Source organism: Paramisgurnus dabryanus, chromosome 8 (assembly GCF_030506205.2).
Source record: "Paramisgurnus dabryanus chromosome 8, PD_genome_1.1, whole genome shotgun sequence".
Lineage (NCBI taxonomy): Eukaryota > Metazoa > Chordata > Actinopteri > Cypriniformes > Cobitidae > Paramisgurnus > Paramisgurnus dabryanus.
Window position 1 is genome coordinate 4345226 of NC_133344.1, and position 13836 is coordinate 4359061.

Here is a 13836-nt window from a genome sequence, read left to right on the forward strand (position 1 = left end):
CAATTTGTGTGTTTTCAATTTGAAAGCTGCTGCTTGCACTGGGACCTATAGACTTTCTCTTAAATTTTGATTAAAATATTTACTCGGCTGCATATTATGTTGTGGATATATTTCTTAAATGTATATTGCAGTTTGGTCTTGCTCTCAGATATTTCACCTGTTCACCAAAAATTACCAATTATTTCCTTGGGAATGTCTGACACCGGTAATAGACTTGCCAGGCATGAAAGCTTGACAGGCGTAGCAACAGTAACTACCCAGGTAGCAAACAGACGTTGGGCCAACGTCAATATTGGTTGGTTACGTTGGCCCAACCTATCTGACAGAAATACAACGTTGGGCCAACGTTGGTATGGTCAGCTGCAATTACTCATCAAATGTAAATATTAGTAAAATAAAGCAGATATGTTTGGAGCAGCTAATAAATGCCTTGGCATTATTTTGTATGTATTTGCTTAATTAACTTACGTTTTCAAAATGCTAAAAAGTACTAAAATAACATTTACAGTACATTTAGTTTTGAAACATAAATGCTGTCCTGCAGTGTGACATAGTATATTAGATTTTTGTAATGGCAGTTACACGGACAGCCATATGTTTGGATGTGCTAAAGAGGTTAAAAGGTGAGTGTTAATCTCTTATTAATTTGATACATTTCCTAATTTCTTTCAGACCATGAACGTGTCAATTTTTGATAGTCCTGTGGTGAGACTGATCTAGTTCAAGAGAAAAGAAAAATATAAAAAAAATAATAATCATATTCAGGTTTAAAACAATGAACTTATTCAGTTACTGTAATGTCCAAGCTCAGTCTTGTATAGCAATGACTCAAAATGGCTGCCAAGGTGAAAAAGTCCTGTGGTGTGACAGCCCGTCCTGTAGTGTGACATAATCAAGTCAGATGTCTAGCTAGATTCTCGTCTGTTATGTTTGCAATATTAAACATAAATATAAATATACATGTCTCTATATATTAAACAAATATTGTCAATATTATATATAAGATACCTATATTATACATATATTAAACATAAATATATATCTGTCTTCATTTGTTTGTTGTATGTGTATGTTAACAGTCACTGAGTATTGTTTTTTGACAGTGATTTTGACAGTTTTTAGGCATGAGTAAAGAAAGTACAAGGAGCCCTTACGCAAATTAACCATGGTTTTATTGTGGTTCAAGTGTAGTAACCATGGTTTTTTGGTGTATTGATTACTATCACTGTCATTGGACTGCCAGCAGACCTTCTGCCAACCTAAAAAATACCTTACCAACCTTCTGCCAACTTAAAAACCACTAAAACAACATTGGGCCAACCATGTCATTGGACAGCCAGCCCAGCTAACAAAAAAGGTCATTGTGTAGGGCACCCGTACTCTCACAGGGAAGTTCGCAGGCCGGTCAGCAGACTTTCGGGACGTTTAGGGGACGTTTGCCTACTGTGGGATTTGATTTTGTTATACTAATCGTGCTGTTTATAATCTTAATTCATGTGTAGTGTTACAATAATGATTCCTGTGCTGAGTACAAAAAAGCTGTCTGTGTGTGTGAAAGTTGAGAGGCTGTGGTTTCGGTTGGGGGAGAAATCAGCAAACGCTGATAACAAAGCCCTGAAGGGAAAACACGCAGAACAGATGGTTTCAATAAACAAGTTGTTTGCTTTATAACTATGTTATATTTAGAGAACGTGAAAATTTGTATGTTTAACTAATGAATGCATTTAACCAATTCATGAACAATGGAGTATTGTTGTGTTGTTGAATAATTATGTTTTACATATTTACTGCCTACATTTCATGCTGATTACCAAAAGTGTTAAAGTTACAAAGATGTCCAAATAAGGACTGTGGAAATTGATTTTGTTCCATTTTATATTTCTTTAATTAATCATTTTATTCTATAAACATTGTGTGTTTCATATACGCACTGAGCTATTATGTAAAAATGAGGTGTTTGTATTTGAGAGTGGAAAGTTACCAGCTTTTGTGTGTGTGTAAAAAGCTGCAAGGAGGAATAGCTATAGGAATTTACGTCTGGAAATGATCAAGATAAAAGAGGCCTGAGGGGGAAAGCAAACAGGCAACCATGTTATTAACCAATGCTTTAATATTCACAGGATAAAATATGCAATGTATTTCTTACTTAATCAGTATTAATCATTGAATAATTGATGTAATAAATATAAGATGTTGTCTTTGATAAATGTGTATTAACCAATTAAATGAAGGTTGCATACAGAATAACCTAATGGGGGCATGGCAGCTCAACCTTGAAGAACAGAATCGTGTGTGTGTGTGTGTGTGTGTGTGTGTGTGTGTGTGTGTGTGTGTGTGTGTGTGTGTGTGTGTGTTTCTTCCCTAACTGATGGTTTTTTAATAATGATTAAAGTGTTTGCTTAGAAGTAGTATTGCAGTAAAAGATTTAGTATGTGTTTATCTATCTAAAGAAGTTAATGTGTGCCTTATTCATATAACCAATTTTACGAATAATGAAATGATGCTATGATATTGAAATATGTTTTACATAATAATCACTTTCATCTTACAGCTTATGTTTTTTTATGAATAAATGAACGTTTTATTAATGATTTGTTTTTAAGAAAGCATTATAACATGCTATGTGAAGTCAACCATATGTGAAGTGGAGGAGTACTAGGGAGGAAGTGACGGACTGCATGGCTCTCAGGGATGAGCGGAGAACAGTTTGTTTTTTCTTTGTCTGTGCGTGTCTATCTTCACCTGCAGGCTGAAACTGTGTGGTGATGGAGTCAGATTCACGAGGAAAAGCAGCCTTTGTGGGTGGAGATTCTAAGAAGAAGGACAACGTAACATACTCTATAAATAAATGTTTTCCCAAATGCTGTGCGTTCGCCGCTTGAGACGACCCAGCGCGCTGTAAAACTTTTTCATATCTGATCAATAAATATTTGAACTTAGATATTTGTATTTTGTGCCTTTCCTCTAAATTATGAACATGGAATGGATGCCTTAAAGTCCAACACTACACAGGAAATTTGCCAGAGTAAAATTTACTCAATTTGAAGAAAATTTTACTCTATAACAGATAACATTTGGTCCCTCTCTAAAAAGAGTAAAAGTTACTCTTTTGATTTTTTTTAGAGTTAATTATGCTCAATGTAGTGTTAATATTTTACTCTGTCATGTGATATTTGACTCTATGTAGTGTTTTTTAAAAACAACTCTAGTACCATTTTACTCGGTTCAGAGCTAAAAGAAATTGACTCGGTTGCAATTTAACCCTATTTAGAGTAATTTCAGATTTACTCTGCCACAATTTACTTCCCCTCCTGAGTTGTTTTTCATCAATTATGAGTGAATTATGAAATTACAAAATTCACGTTTTACCATTAAACAGCTCGAAAATGAAAAACATCAGTCTGAAACAAACCTGTAATTTCAGTAAAATTTTATTATCTTGCTAAAAACAGCATCTATTATACATTTTATTTGTAAAGCCTCTTTTAAACAGCATTTTTACAATTCATGACAACAACTAGGGATGTTAACCGATGACCGTTTGACCGATGGTTGACCGTATCAACGTTAACCGGTCAAAGTTGTCGGTTGTCGGTTAAAAAAAGGGATCTGTAAATTAGGCTATTATAGACAGTGGACTAAACCCTACTACAGTTAGTCATCTCTTTCTTTCCAAGATCATTTTGTGTGAAGTGAACAAATCCCTCACACTCAGTTTTTCATAACTGGTCTGTTTGTACTTTATAAACCAATAAAAAAACATTTGGCGCGAGGTCACTGCGTTTGGTTTCGCATGCTCACAAGGTTTGCGAAAAGTAAATGCTACAGGCTATTTTTTGATAAATTCCTTTATTCGAATAGTAAATAAAATACAGCAATAAAATAATTAAAATTAAAGTCTCTCCTGGTTGTGTTCCAAATTATTAACATTTATGTCTTTTAGGCTAACAGTAAAGTGCAGAGAAAGTTTTGTTTCTGTAAATCCTCAGCCATGATTTTTACCACTTTATTAAGTTTTGCTTTGTAGAAAGCATTTCTTTAAAGTGAATTTCGTTTTGTATAAATTGTATCTTAATTTTAATAAATGTTTCATCAACCAAATGCATGTATTTAATAAATAAAAAGCAAATATAGCAGAGTATATAATTACCGGTCGATGCATGAAGGCGCCGGCACGGCGCGTTCACTTGCATTGCATTGTTAATTAGAACGCACCTCATCATAAATAAATAAAACTCAGCGTAGGCCTATATGCCTCATACAAGCATTAAATATCTTTGCTGCATTTGTTCTAGAACAAACACAGTCCGAGACCGGTGCGTCTTTTACACATTCTGAAGGTGCCCGTTTAATCCATTGGTTTTATCGTGTTGCAGTCTATTAGGCAACATTCCGCATAAGATGGGTTTAGATTTGGAAATACATAACATCTATATTTCAGTGGTAACAGAAAAGGTGATGATGATCATCCTATGTCTTTATTATTACTACCCCAAACTAAAGCGCAGTCTCTTCTGAGCTGTCATTTTCTTAAATGAGCCGCGGCAATTTTCAAATGAGCTTCACAAACGCCTTTATTTTCAAGTTCAACGCGATCACCTAGTACCTAAACTATTTCGAAACTAAGCACGGCGCCGCGTTTGCGGGACTTATGTTTCGCGCTGTAGGGGATTTAAAAGTGTTGTGAGGTCTGTGTGTGTGTGTGAGCCGGAGGCAGAGCGCAGAGAGATGCAAGTTGCGAAATTGCAGGCGCGGCTCGAAATGGTAAGTATGTGACAAAAAAATATAAATACTAGAAAATTCATATATAATTATAACCATATGATAGATAATAAAAAGAACTTTAACATGGTTTTTAAATTATTAAAATCGGATAATTATTAAGAAAGTTATGGAATTTTTTATCTCGAAAATTAGGGGGCATTTTTGTACCCAATTAAAACGATAAAACTATGAAAAACTGTGACCTCTTCCGCTTGACCAAACACTTTAAAATATCATAATTTCCTCATTTCTTGGTCTATTTGCATAATTCAAACACCACATTGTAGGTAATTAAAAGCCCAACAATATTAAGATGACATCTTTTTAAAAGATATATAAAAATGTTATTATTTTTGATTAACCACTAATTAATGAAACCCAGAGCATCAATCCACGCATATCTTTCCATATGAAATCTCTCAAATAATATTGCTGTATTTTTATATATTAAAGAAACATTTAATTGTTTCTTTAATATTTCTTAATTGACTAATAATGCTGGCGAGCGATTTAAATGGTCAGATATTATTAATACATTCATTGATGATTATGTTATTTATCATTCATAAATCAATAAATGCATGCATGTTGCATGCATGCATTTATTTATATGTTTGACAAAATTATGCCAATAATGTAATCTAGAGAGTCTAATCCTTCGTTCTGTATGATTACTTTGAAAAATACTGCACGGATTGATGAAAAGGGAGAAGTTTTGGAAGCCAATATGATTGAATGGGCGATTCTGCTTTTGACAACAACGTCACTTGCGGATCTTAAAAAAGCACATGCGAATGTTACAATCAATCCCAAACTTCACCTAATTCAAGTTAAATGTATTCAAAAGTATTTGGTTTGAAACAAAAAAATACTCGCCTTCATAGAGGATTTCAATGCCAAACACGAGAGAAATTTTGCTTCACTTATAACTTTCTTCTTACGACAGCTGTCTTGGAAATTCGAACGTGAGAATCAACGTGAGGAAGTAATTTATGTCACTAGTATATGGGCTTTAGAGGTATTCACAAAGCAAAGATATTACAGATTTCCTAAGTCACCAACGTGTCTGGCGCTGAATACCTGCTGGAAGCGCTCGTGCGTATTACGTCATTTTGTCACATACCTAGAAATGGCTGTTATTTTAAATAGCATAGCATATTTTAAACTAATAGGCCTATCGGTTAACCGGTTTCAACCGGCTAATGAGGCTCGGTGGCCGGTCAAGAAAATTTTTCGTTTTCGCCATCCCTAACAACAACACGTAAATAATATAAATAGTAATACAATAGAGGAGATAAAGAATTACATGAAATAATATAGTACAATAAACAAAGCAGAAACAAACTACTACAAATACTGAAATAAGATAATACAGTTAAAGGAGACATTTCACAAGACTTTTTTAAGATGTCAAATAAATATTTGCTATCCCAGAGTATGTATGTGAAGTTCTAGCTCAAAATACCATATAGACAATTTATTGTAACATGTTAAAATTTACACTTTGTAGGGGTGAGCAAAAATGTGCAGTTGTTGGGTGTGTCCTTTTAAATGCAAATGAGCTGCACTAAATGGCAGTGGTTGAATAGTGCAGATTAAGAGGCGGTATTATTATAATAAGATCCCCTTCTTACATCACAAGGGGAGCCAAATTTCAATGAGCTATTTTTTCACATGCTTGCAAAGAATGGTTTATCAAAACTAAGTTACTGGGTTGATCTTTTTCACATTTTCTCTGTTGAGAGAAGCACTGGGGACCCAATTATAGCACTTAAACAAGGAAAAAGGTCAGATTTTCATGATACGTCCCCTTTAAACTTTATTTACAATATATAAACCATACGTTTGTTATCAGAGTCCCAAATTAAAACAATTTAAAAGTGTAAATCTGCAACTCACGTACTAGGCCCTTGTGAAAACCCAGCTGAAAAAGAAGGTACACTTCAATAACGTACTGAAAGTGCTCTCTTTTCGCACACTAATTTTGTCCTTAATAATATTAAAAATTATTGTGCTATTTTGAGACACCATGAATATAAACTAAAATGTGCTTAAAATATATTTAAAAAATGTATTTATTTACCACTTGTTTGTATGAAAGATGGGTTTAAGTTTACTACAAGCAGTAACTAAATACATTTTTTAAATATATTTTAAGCACATTTAAGTTCATATTCATGGTGTCTCAAAATAGTACAGACAAGTATCCTTAGATGTTTTTAAGATAGATTTTCTTTAAGTACTAAAGAAGAAGAATCGTTTTGTATATAAAAAAATTAGTGTGTAAAAATAGAGCACTTTCAGATGGGTTTTCACAAGGGCCTAGTACGCGAGTTGAAGATTTACAGTTTAAAATTGTTTTCATTTGGGACTCTAAATAACAAAAGCATGGATTATATGTTGTAAATAATTTTAACTGTATGACCTCATTTCAATATCACTAAGGTCAAGGTAGAAATGTTAAGAGAAACCGGTAATTTTTATTCTGATTATTTACTTAAATCTGTGCTGCATATGAATAATGCATGTCTGATGGGTAACATTGTGACTTCAATTGAAACTATAGATCTAAAGCCATTCTTCATGAATCATAACTTGTATAGCACAATAGTTACCATCTTCAACTTCAGTGGCTTCAGCATTTTGGATGCTTACAAGTCTGTGTGAGGCCACGGGTCTGTGCAATAACCTTTGGTTTTATGTTGGTAGACCACTTCTCCAACAACTTTGCAGCGGTCGACTCACCAAATAGAAGTCCAAAATCTTGATCAATCTGCAAATGATGCACCTGTTTGTGGTTGCCGTGGGCGTTTTATCCGTCCATCTGATGCTTCTTTTTGGAAAGTTTTAATTCTCCACACCAAATATCCACTTCCATCTTCTGCATTGTAATAATGCTCCTGTGAATAGAACAATACAAAGACCAAGTAGTTTTACATTTCCTTATCAATTATAATGCAAATAATATCTACACTGCAATATAAAAAGTATATCCTCCTTTAAAAGTCACGTTCTTTCTGATCCCATTTCAAATTTTAGTTAGTGTGTAATGTTGCTGTTAGAGCATAAATAACACCTGCAAAATGATAAAGCTCAAAGTTCACTGCCAGGCAATATATTTTCTTTAACAGATTCACCTTTCAAAGCCTACAGCGAACGGCGGTTTGGACTACAGCCCTCTACTTCCCGAATTAATGACGTCAATAAAACAGTTTTTGACTAAACTCCGCCCACAGGAATACGTCAGTCACCAGCTTTGGCTCAAACGGTTCTGCTAAGCTAAGCTGCTGTCAAATCAAAACACACTGAATAAACTACACAATCAGAACTCATTACATATTTCTGAAGGAGGGACTTCATAGAACAATGAAGACATCAGCCTGTTTTGAGGACAGTGAAAACAGCGGTATACAGACACTGTAAAAAAATTCTGTAGAAATTACAGTATTACTGGGTATTACTGGCAACTAGCTGCCAGTAACTTACTGTAGATTTTACATTTATGTTATTTACTGGCAACAGTTTGTTCAAAGTTAAATGAACATAAATCATTTTCAGTCTTTATCTTCTACAGTAAGTTACTGGCAACCAGCTGCATGATTACAGCTATTTTTTTACAGTGGACACTGTAAACACAATCAAAGCTTCAAAAACACAGAAAGAACGGGACCTTTAAATCACAAAGTTTGAGAGGCAACAGGTACTTACATAACTATGCTTGCTCCTGGGGTCAGCAAAGCATGGGAACATGGAGATAATACCCTTTGCACATTCTTCCTTCAAACTTCGGTAAGGGCAAGATCTACAAACAGAAACATAAACCAATTAAAACCCGTAACATCATAAACATCAATTTACAAAGTAGTGAAGTTGTAAAGATGTTTAAAATGTCTTGCAAAAAATCCCTAGCAAAATTTGTAAAGATAAGGGAGACAGAATTCTGTGCTTAAAATAGAAAGCATGCACAACTCTCTTTTACCTAATATTTTATGTTTATGGTATTATTGTTGGTGTGACAGTTCACTCAAAGTAAAGGTGGGTAAATTTGGACATATGCTACCCATTTTAGGTCTTAATGCAAATCAATCTCGATATGAATTCTGAAAACCAGCTAAAACCAGCCCAAGCTGGTTGACTGGTTTTAAGCTGGTCTCTCAGCCTGGTATTAGCTGTTCAGGATTGTGTAGCAGGATGTGTGTGGTTTTTTTTTGGCCACTTTATAGCTGGTCATGCTAAAAAACAGCTGACCCACCAGCTTAAACCAGCTTGGCTAAGCTGGTTGGCTGGTCTTAGCTGGTTCAAGATGGTCCTCCCACCCTGACCAGCTAAGACCAGCTACAAAGTGAACATACACACCTTAGAGAGAGCATAGGTCACACAGAGTACAAAAATATTTTACTATTACGTAAAATAATGTAAGTTGTCTTATATATTGATCTTTGATATTATTGTAGGTTTTGTTGTGGGTTCAGGGCATCTTGAAGTATACTATGAATAAGTGTCAGATAGATCTATTGCGAGCGACATCATTTGAATTATCTGGCACGAGGCGTCACACGTCATACTTCAACTGACACAACCGAGACGGTAGTAAAAGAGGGGAAAACTCCTTTACATTTCGACATTTTTTATACTAAATCCCATTTATTTTGTAGTTAATTGTTAGATAAGGTCATAACTTCGTCAAGTTTTCGTTACATGGTAAGATTTCTTTACCATATACAGTATTTATATTGGTTCAAGTGTGCAGTTTGATAGTTTGTATTTCCTTTATGAAATATATAGGAAATTTGTTAGCCATATTTAAGTTAACATTACTCGCCTTAGTACATTTTGGTATCGTATGTAAGCTTCGCTTAATTTAGTTCAATGTTAGAGTAAATATAAAAGGTTTTAGAATAATAATAATATATCTTTCATCCATACGCAGCGGGTAAAGTGCGCGAGCTCATACGGCCGTTTCTCAAGCGGAAGGCTGCAGCCTCTGGAGGTCGCGTGTCTTATTTCAGAAAGTTAACAAGTATAAAGTTGACTATTATTCTTAGTTAATCGTAAATTGTTGTAATATGCTTATGACTTGCGAATGTAATGCTCAGTTAACTTAATAAACCAGATTTGATAACGTATACAGCCCGCCTATGCGACCTCCGGAGGATGCAGCCTTCCGTTTGAGAAACGGCCTATACCGAGGGGGAGCGTCCGCGAAATTCTGTTTGAATTGATTCTTCAACAATGGCAGAGCAAACATTTACTGTCGTAATGATTAAACAACACATTTTAACGTTTAAATTAAAACTCTTACCTTTCCAGGGGTTTCTGTTCCTGCAGCCTTCCAGCGACACTTCAGTCGTACTGTGTGTGTACTTGCTTTCCGCGTATGACGATACGGACACGAACAATATACTGCCACCTACTGTACTGTAGTAAAATGACGTGTATGATTGAATACTGTGGCAAACGCAGTAAAAACAGACATGTAAGTCATTGTAAAAATTTGCTTAGTCACCAAAATAAGTTTGTAGATGTGGTTCATTAATTTTTCATAACTATGCAGCATAATGAATCAGCCTGAATTTATTTAGCATATAAAAATATATTTTTTTAACTTTATTTTTAAACCTATATATGCTTTTATATGGTATATGGTTAAACCCTTATATGGTAGCATACAGTGAATAAAAATCTTAAATTGAATTAAATCTCTTGTAATAATAAAAAAGCTCTTAATTATCAGCGAGGGTTGGGGGTACATCTGGGTAACATTTTAACATTTAAGCAGCTTCCTTTTTATATTATTTTACATAATTTGATGTGTATATATATTAACTTATCTTTATTTTGTTTTCTCAGCCTTTAAACATCTGATAAATGTGTACTACAAAAAGGTAAGTTCAGCACCAGAACCACTTATGTTATACTGTAATGACCTCTGTGTATGAAATGTGCTATACAAATAAACTTGCCTTGCCTTGTATTATTGATACTGGTTTGATTTAAACAACCAAATGTTTCCAGTGCAACATGAAAAAACATTGGAAAAGAATTTTCAGCCTAAGGTTAGATAATGTAGCCAATGGTCCTCTATTAATTTTGGTACAATGGTACATTTCCTTTGTGTTTTGCAAGCTGAACTTACCTATTTATATGGACTTTACTTACAGGTTTTCTGTGCTATGTGCTATAAGTCTGAGGTAGGACTATCCTTGTGGTTTGAGTGGAACAATGGGGTAAGATTTTGTTCATGTTTTATAAAATACAAATGCTAAATGAAAACAAGGTCAGCTACATATATAAAAAAAATAATAAAAAAAACACTTGTTTCTGTCTGAAGGGTATTGAGACCAAAATAAACAATGTGCCACTCTAGACAGCTGTGGACAAAATATGCAGTCAGAGTAGCCTATTTTCTCAAACAGGTAAAGTATGCAAAGTAATACCAAGCTTCTTTTTAACATCAAGTTAAAAAAATAATAGCAAGCAAAATATACAATGTTTATATGATATATATTGACCAAAGTTGTTCTATTTTGAGGCTGTAAATATACTGAAAGTCATTGTAAGTGTTAAAAGACAACTTAAATTTACTTTTGTTTTTTGTTTGCAGAAAGAGAATTCCAGGCCAAAAGGACTCAACAGAGACAGCATTGTAAGTACACAAAACAAAAAGTTGGAATGATTAAGAAAAATGCATGTTGTCTATACATATTTTCTTTAAATTTTTTTCACCGGTCAGCAGGACTGTAAATTATCTGAAGGTGAAATTATTATTAAAGGTGATATCATTGTCATTGCATTCATTGTTACTTATGATTTTAAACAGTGGGAATCATTGTGTATTTTTAATCATTATGTGAATTAATCATTATTGACAGCTATTGCACAAGTGTAAGTAAAAACTTTAAAAAAGATCCAACTGTTGAATATTTGATTGTAAAATGCTAAACGTTAAACTAAAGTGTACATGGTCCATGTTAATGTTTTTAGTATTGTTTTCAGCTGAGGAGCCAGGTAAAACTAAAAGGTCAAAATATGATTTACTATCGTATTATTATTTCATTCTGATTTTTCTCCTGTTTTTTTTCTGAGTTAGATGAGGAGCAACCAGTACATCAAAGCAAAAAGATGCTATGATGTTGTCTGAGGCACCTTATTGTGAGTACATTTATATGTTAACAGTCATTTAAATAGTCATAGCCTACTTCTGTGGAATTAAAAACATATAAGTTAGGCTCAGTTAGTATTTGTAGTATAATGATGATTACATTATTTACATTATTAATTAATAGGCAGACTTACTGTTAATTTATTGTACTTGTGTAGTTAGTAATGTTTTACTGTTTCAAAACAAATCCTATAAAGAAATCCTGGATTGTAGAATCATTCTGAAAGTAGACCAAATTTAGGACAACATCACAGCAGTGGTCGGGAAAAACATCAGTCAATGAGCAAGCCAAGCTGACTTTCAAAAGATGGTTTGTGTCATAACAACATTACTAGTCACTGCTGACTTTTTCTTGTTTAATTACGGATTGTTTTTGTTTGTAGATTTGTTATCTGTCTTCAGAGGAAAGGCAGCTTGGAGGTTGCTACAGCTACACAGGGAGAATTTCAGCAGCTCAGTTTCATACTTGCAACTAATAATGAATAATAGTGAGTCTGTGTGAATCCCAAATGTTTTTGTATATCTATTTGAAAGTAAATATGTTGTAAATAAGAATAAGTTAATAGTTAATGGTCTATTTTTAAAACAAGATACATTTTTTATTCTTTGGAATAGAACCATAGATCTATCTGACACTTATTTATAGTATACTTCAAGATGCCCTGAACCCACAACAAAACCTACAATAATATCAAAGATATATAAGACAACTTACATTATTTTACGTAATAGTTAAATATTTTTGTACTCTGCGTGACCTATGCTCTCTCTAAGGTGTGTATGCTCACTTTGTAGCTGGTCTTAGCTGGTCAGGGTGGGAGGACCATCTTGAACCAGCTAAGACCAGCCAACCAGCTTAGCCAAACTGGTTTAAGCTGGTGGGTCAGCTGGTTTTCTAGCCTGCAGCTATAAAGTGGCCAAAAAAAAAATAAAACACATCCTGCTACACAATCCTGAACAGCTAATACCAGGCTGAGAGACCAGCTTAAAACCAGTGAACCAGCTTGGGATGGTTTTAGCTGGTTTTCAGAATTCATATAGAGATTGATTTGCATTTAGACCAAAAATGGGTAGCATATGTCCAAATTTACCCACCTTTACTTTGAGTGAACTGTCACACCAACAATAATACCATAAACATAAAATATTAGGTAAAAGAGAGTTGTGCATGCTTTCTATTTTAAGCACAGAATTCTGTCCCCCTTATCTTCAAAAATTTTGCTAGGGATTTTTTGCAAGACATTTTAAACATATTCAAAAATAATTAGTTAACTTCTGAATGTGTTCATTTCGTTGTTTTAGGTTAGAAGACAGCGGAAAGAATTGGCATTGCAGAGACACACACCAAGAGACACACACACAGGCAGCTGAAGCGAGTTTGACTGACGTGCACAGGAGATCAGGCACGTGCACGGAAGGTCGTGCACGCACACACAAACATGGAGCACAGCATAAGTACAACTGTTGGATTAAAATAAAAGTACTTTGTGGTATATACAATGTTTCTCGTGTCTGTTTTATGTTTTCATTGGTTAGCAGGGAAATAAAATGACGTGCTGAGGACTTTAGGCAAACGTCCCCTAAACGTCCCGAAAGTCCGCTGACCGTCCTGCGAACGTCCCTGTGAAAGTCCGGGCTCGACGTAACGGGTACCCTACACAATGACGTTCGGGGGACGTTCACAGAGAATGTTAAGGGGACGTCCTGGGGACCTTTTTTTGTTAGCTGGGAGCTTGCTGTCCAATGACATGGTTGGCCCAACGTTGGCCCAACGTTGTTTTAGTGGTTTTTAAGTTGGCAGAAGGTTGGTAAGGTATTTTTTAGGTTGGCAGAAGGTCTGCTGGCCGTCTAATAACATGGTTGGCCCAACGTTGGCCCAACGGACAAAATTACGTTGGGCCAACGTCAGC

General features: G+C 34.6%; 2 long non-coding RNA genes across 3 annotated transcripts; one reads left to right on the forward strand and one right to left on the reverse strand.

Moving 5' to 3' along the window:
• Window positions 1-7052: 7052 nt before the first annotated feature.
• LOC135770267 (uncharacterized) lies at window positions 7053-10212 on the reverse strand. Its single transcript, XR_010542576.2, has 3 exons — window positions 10067-10212; window positions 8473-8566; window positions 7053-7664 (listed from the first exon to the last, which is right to left on the reverse strand). It is a non-coding gene; the product is annotated as an uncharacterized lncRNA (long non-coding RNA).
• An 886-nt stretch (window positions 10213-11098) lies between these two features.
• On the forward strand, window positions 11099-13365 carry LOC135770266 (uncharacterized). Of its 2 annotated transcripts, none has more exons than XR_010542574.2 (5): window positions 11099-11180; window positions 11369-11410; window positions 11855-11916; window positions 12310-12414; window positions 13229-13365. It is a non-coding gene; the product is annotated as an uncharacterized lncRNA (long non-coding RNA). The 2 variants fall into 2 exon arrangements; XR_010542575.2 differs by having other exon boundaries at window positions 11113-11180; window positions 11851-11916.
• Window positions 13366-13836: the final 471 nt, after the last annotated feature.